We start from the raw sequence: 5,629 nt of genomic DNA, 5'->3' as shown, positions 1-5,629 counted from the left end.
CCATAAAACAATAAGATGCAAATTTGAAAAGTGAGACCTCAGAATATGGAACATATAGCCATATTTGTCCCCATTTGGCACAACCTTGAAACAAGAAATGTTTACTGACTAACTGAGAAGGCAAAAAGAGCTAATTCAGTGAATGAGAAAACTTAATGCCATACCCAGGCAAATGACAGTGGAAACTTCCTTGAGTATCATATCATGGCAATTGAATCTAAAACAAATTTGTATAACATATATAAATAAGCAAGGAGCCCTGATAGTGTCCTGGATTATGGTTGGGCTGCTAACCCCAAGTTCTGCAGTTCAAATCTACTAGTTGCTCCATGGGAAAAAGATGAGGCTTTCTGCTCCTGTAAAGATTGCTGAAAGTGAAAATCCTCACCACTGGACCAATAAACAACATTCTTAACAATGGAGAAAAGACTGAAGTTGTCAAAGACTTCATTCTTCTGGGATCAACTATCAACACTCATGGAAGCAGCAGTCAAGAAATCAAATGACTTATTGCATTAGGCAAATCTTTTGCACAAGACCTTTTTTAAGTGTTGAAGAGCAAAGATGTCATCTTGAGGACTAAGGTGCGCCTGACCCAAGCCATGGTATTTTCAATAACCTCATATGCATGTGAAAGCTGGACAGTGAATAAGGAGGACTGCAGAAGAATTGATGCTTTTGAGTTATGGTGTTGGAGGAGAATATTGAAAGTGCCATGGGCTCACAAAAGAACCAATAGATCCATTTTGGAAGAAGTGCATGCAGCCAGAGTGCTCCTTGGAGGCCAAAATGGCCAAACTTTGTCTCTCATTCTTCAGACATATTGTCAGGAGGGACCAGTCACTGGGGAAGGATATCATGTTTGGTAAAGTGGAGGGTCAGAGAAAAAGAGGAAGACTCCCAATGAGATGGATTAGCCAAGTGGCAGCATCGATGGACTCAAGCGTGGCAACAGTAGTGAGGTTGACCCAGTATTGGGCATTGATTCGTTCTGCTGTGCATAAGGTTGCTATGAGTTGGTACCAACTTGATGGCACCTAACAACAACAACAACAACAACAACAAAGATTTACAGCCTTGGAAAGCCTATATAGGGTCGCTATGAGTTAGAACTGACTCAGAGGCACAGAACCACCACCACCACTTTATGAGTAAGCAAAGTCACAACATCAACTACAAAACATATCCTTGGAAAAGTGCAGAGTGTTGGAAGTATAGTTAAAAAATTACTATGTTTAATATATTTAGATGAAGAATCACCTACCTACCGACTGACCTGAAATTCACATGGCAGCGTGGGATAGAGCACTTAACTGCAAGGTTGGTTTGGACCACAAGATTGGCAGTTCAAAATCACCAGCCACATCTTGGAAACCCTATACAGGATTGCTATGAGTCAGAAATGACTCGATGGCACATGACAACAACAAACTAAAATACATTGAACTACCTGAAAAATATTTACTCCAAACATTTTTAGGCAGAAGAAGAGGTTCATGGTATTTGGGATTTCTGAAAGAGTACTGATTACAAACAAATTATCCTATTGTTTCCATTCATCTGGAAATTATATTGTAAATTATAATATATTTTTATTTAAACCACATTTCTTAGACCAAGAAAAAGCTCCAAAATTCTTTATCAGACTACATGTCCTGGTTTGGAGTATAAAACGTGCAATCTGCTTCTGTGGGCTTGAAATCAGTTTGTCACTTGATTCATGATGTCTGCTGAGTCTTTAAGTAGTATAGATCTCTGTCATAGGACAATTGGGAACAGAAGAAGGGGGAAATGTATTTTCTAAGGCTTCTTTGGAAGTGTATAATCTCCCATTATAAGAAAAGCCATTAATTATAGAAGAAGGCATTTACTAGCCAACAATATCCCAAACCCCCTGCCATTGAGTTGATTCCAAATCATGGAGACCCTGTAAAAATAGTGTGGTGGTGGTGACGGTATGCCATCAAGTTGGTTCAGACTCATAGAGACCTTAAGAGTATAGGGTTTCCTAGGTTGCAAATCTTTACAGAAGCAACTGGTAGATTCTAACTGCTGAACTTCAGATTAACAGCCAAACTCGAAGCAGAAAACCACTTGTTTCTCCCAAGGATCTGCTAGTGGATTTGAACCATTTACCTTTTAGTTAGCAGCCAAATGCTTTAACCACTGTGCCACAGGGCCTCTTTAGCTAACAATAAGTATACATTAAATTGTGACAAATATTTGTTATGTCCCTATAACACACAAAACACTGTGCTAGACATGTGAAACCTGGACAATGAAATCACAGGCAAAGTTCTCCAAGAATACATGGGCCATTCACAGATGTGGAAGGCGTGGTAGCTGCATGGCTTTCATCCTGCAGGAGAATCAATACATACACACAAGATTTTGAAGTGATAACACAAAGTAATATGTGATCAGAATTTTACTTTGAAAGTTTTCACAAACAGGTATGCTAAATTAGGTAAGTTTTCTTTTTTACCTTGAAGTAGTGATCCAGTCTTCTAATCGGCAAGCCACATCACCATGACTATACATGCAGACATTCACTGTGTTAAAGGACACTCATTTACAAGGAGTGCCTGTTACATAACTAGCCAATGAAAATACGTTAAACAAATTCAACTTTGGGTTAGGTTACTAGAGAGTTTATTGCTCAAGAAATCTGTAAATTTTCTTCTATGATAATAAAATTCTATGAGCCTAATTGTTTCTTTCTTGACCTACCAGAAACTTTCAGAACTATACTTAAAATACAACTGTCATTATAAACTTAGAACCATGATGGCAGGAGTCCTAGTGTGGCACGGTGGGTTAATATGCTGGACAGCGAGGTCAGTTTGAACCGTGAGGTAGTGGTACAAGCTCACCAGCTGCTCCTGGGAAACTCTACATAGGGTCGCTATGACTCGGAACTGACTCGATGGCACTTAACAACAACCACCATGATGGCAAGAAACCCTGGTGGTGCAGAGGGTTAAGCACTTGACTGGCAACCAAAAGGTCAGTGGCTCGAACCCACCAGTCACCCCAAAAGAAAAAGATGTGGAAGTTCCCTCCCATAAACATTTACCATTTAGGAAATCCTAGGGGCAGTTCTACTCTGTCCAACAGGGTCACAATGACTTCAACTGGACTCGAGGGCAACAGCTTTGGTTTGGATAATGGTGGCTCTTAACAACTACTTTCTTCATGTACTTCTAATGTTCTTTACCTCTAAACTGTCTTATTTGTCACAACTGGTAGAATTGTAAAGGGTGCAGCCACTTTGGAAAGCTGTTTGGGATACCTTAAAAAGTTAGACATATAGAGCCGAGAATGAAGTGAAGTGAAACCAAGCGTCTAATCTGTACACCTGACCATGTCTCCACTCCTCACCTCACTCTCGAGGTCTGCCTGCCCTCCAGCCTGCTCGCCGCCCAGAACATCTTCCACCATGGCCACCTCAGCAAGTTCCCACTTGAACAAAGGCATCAAGCAGATGTACATGGGTCTGCCTCAGGGCGAAAAAGTCCAAGCCATGTATGTCTGGATTGATGGCACTGGAGAAGGACTACATTGTAAGACGCGCACCCTGGATGGTGAACCCAAGTCTATAGAAGAGTTGCCAGAGTGGAATTTTGATGGCTCCAGTACTTTCCAGTCTGAAGGGTCTAACAGTGACATGTATCTCATCCCTGCTGCCATGTTTAGGGATCCTTTCCCCAAGGACCCAAACAAGCTGGTGTTGTGTGAAGTCTTTTAAGTACAACCGAAAACCTGCAGAGACCAACTTAAGGCATACCTGTAAGCAGATAATGGACATGGTGAACAGCCAGCACCCCTGGTTTGGAATGGAGCAGGAATATACCCTTATGGGGACAGATGGGCACCCATTTGGTTGGCCTTCCAGTGGTTTCTCTGGACCTCAAGGTCCATATTACTGTGGTGTGGAAGCAGACAAAGCCTATGGCAGGGACATTGTAGAGGCTCATTATTGGGCCTGCTTGTACACCGGCATCAAGATTTGGGGAACGAATGTTGAGGTCATGCCTGCCCAGTGGGAGTTCCAGATAGGACCCTGTGAAGGAATCAATGTGAGAGATCATCTCTGGGTGGCCCGTTTCATCCTGCACCATGTATGTGAAGACTTTGGAGTGATAGCAACCTTTGATCCTAAGCCCATCCCTGGGAACTGGAATGGTGCAGGTTGTCACACCAACTTCAGCACCAAGGCCATGCGAGAAGACAATGGTCTGAAGTATATTGAGGAGTCCATTGAGAGACTAAGAAAGTGGCACCAGTACCATATCCGTGCCTACGATCCCAAAGGGGGCCTGGACAATGCCTGGCACCTAACTGGATTCTATGAAACCTCCAACATCAATGACTTTTCTGCCGGTATGGCCAACCGTGGCACCAGCATCTGCATTCCTCGGACTCTTGGCCAGGAGAAGAAGGGCTACTTTGAAGACCACCGCCCCTCTGCCAACTGTGACCCCCTACTCAGTGACAGGAGCTCTTATCTGCACCTGTCTTCTCAAAGAGACTGGTGATGAGCCTTTCCAGTATAAAAACTAAGTGGACGAGACCTCCAGCCATGAAACCCCTCCCAGCTCTTCATCCCATGCCCACTGTTTCCTTCTCCCACGTGTTCCTACTAGCTGTAACTCAAAGCGCGAATATAAAGGTCTTTTTTATTCCTCATGCCCAATTAATAACTCTTGCTTTTTTTGGGCCATGGTAGAGAGGTCAGGTTCTTAATCACTTCACACAGACACCTGCCCCCCTTTTCTCCCTATCACTGAAGCTTTCTCGAAGACTGAGGAATAGTGTGTTAGTGGGGAGGGGGTGAGGAAACATAACTACTGCTTCCATTTAATCCGGTGTGTTTGTCCAGTAGTCATAGTTTTCCAGAAAGAGCGCATATGTTTTTGGGAAGGGAGGAGGGTAGGACTTTTTCTATAAGGGAGCTGGCAGGGGAGGGTCTGGCTTGTTCTGCCGTTAGGTCAAGAGTTCCTTCTTTGGATGGGAAATTCCATTTATTATAAACAGTATAACCAACTTTACAATAAACGTGGGGATTAGGAGGGACCAGGAAGGAAATTGCTCTGGGTGTCTCTCTGTTCGACTTCCTTGCCAGGGGCTAAATGGTCCTGGCCTGAAGATTTAACTCAGAATAAACTGATGGATATATCCCTACCTTAAGAGAAGAAAAAGCTCTTATTGCTTGGTCCTCCACAAAGCAGAGTAGTATTTTTATATTTAAATGTAAAAACAAAAAAATTATATATATGGGTATGCAGATGTGTGTTTTTCTAAAAGGTCTCACTGGGAGATGAAGGTGAATAGTCTTAGTTGGAAGTAAGGGTCTCCTTTTGAGAAGGGAAGGGGGTGGTAAGACTTGAAAAGTTGGCTATTTGGGGCTGTCAATGCTGTATGCTCACCCTTCTGAAGGGAGTAGAAACTGATCAGTTAGCAGGTTACTAGCACACCTGAGCCCCACGGCTTTGGTTTCTAGTTTGTAAGACAGACATGTACACACACAGGGGTTTAGAAACATGAGTTGGCTGGTCAACTTAGGCATGTTACTGACAGAGGGGGATGGGTTATCGTCTGATACGAGTAGCATGTTACTAAAGCAGGC

General features: G+C 42.9%; 1 protein-coding gene and 1 pseudogene across 1 annotated transcript in view; one reads left to right on the top strand and one right to left on the bottom strand.

Annotated features, from left to right (window-relative positions):
• Positions 1-5,629, bottom strand: part of VNN1 (vanin 1) — a 25,090-nt gene that overhangs the window by 12,527 nt on the left and 6,934 nt on the right. The window lies entirely within an intron of this gene.
• On the top strand, positions 3,440-4,563 carry LOC102824151 (annotated as a pseudogene).

Source organism: Chrysochloris asiatica, unplaced genomic scaffold (assembly GCF_000296735.1).
Source record: "Chrysochloris asiatica unplaced genomic scaffold, ChrAsi1.0 scaffold00013, whole genome shotgun sequence".
Classification (NCBI taxonomy): domain Eukaryota; kingdom Metazoa; phylum Chordata; class Mammalia; order Afrosoricida; family Chrysochloridae; genus Chrysochloris; species Chrysochloris asiatica.
Note: the sequence above shows the minus strand (reverse complement) of the source record. Positions and strands in the feature narration are given on the sequence as shown.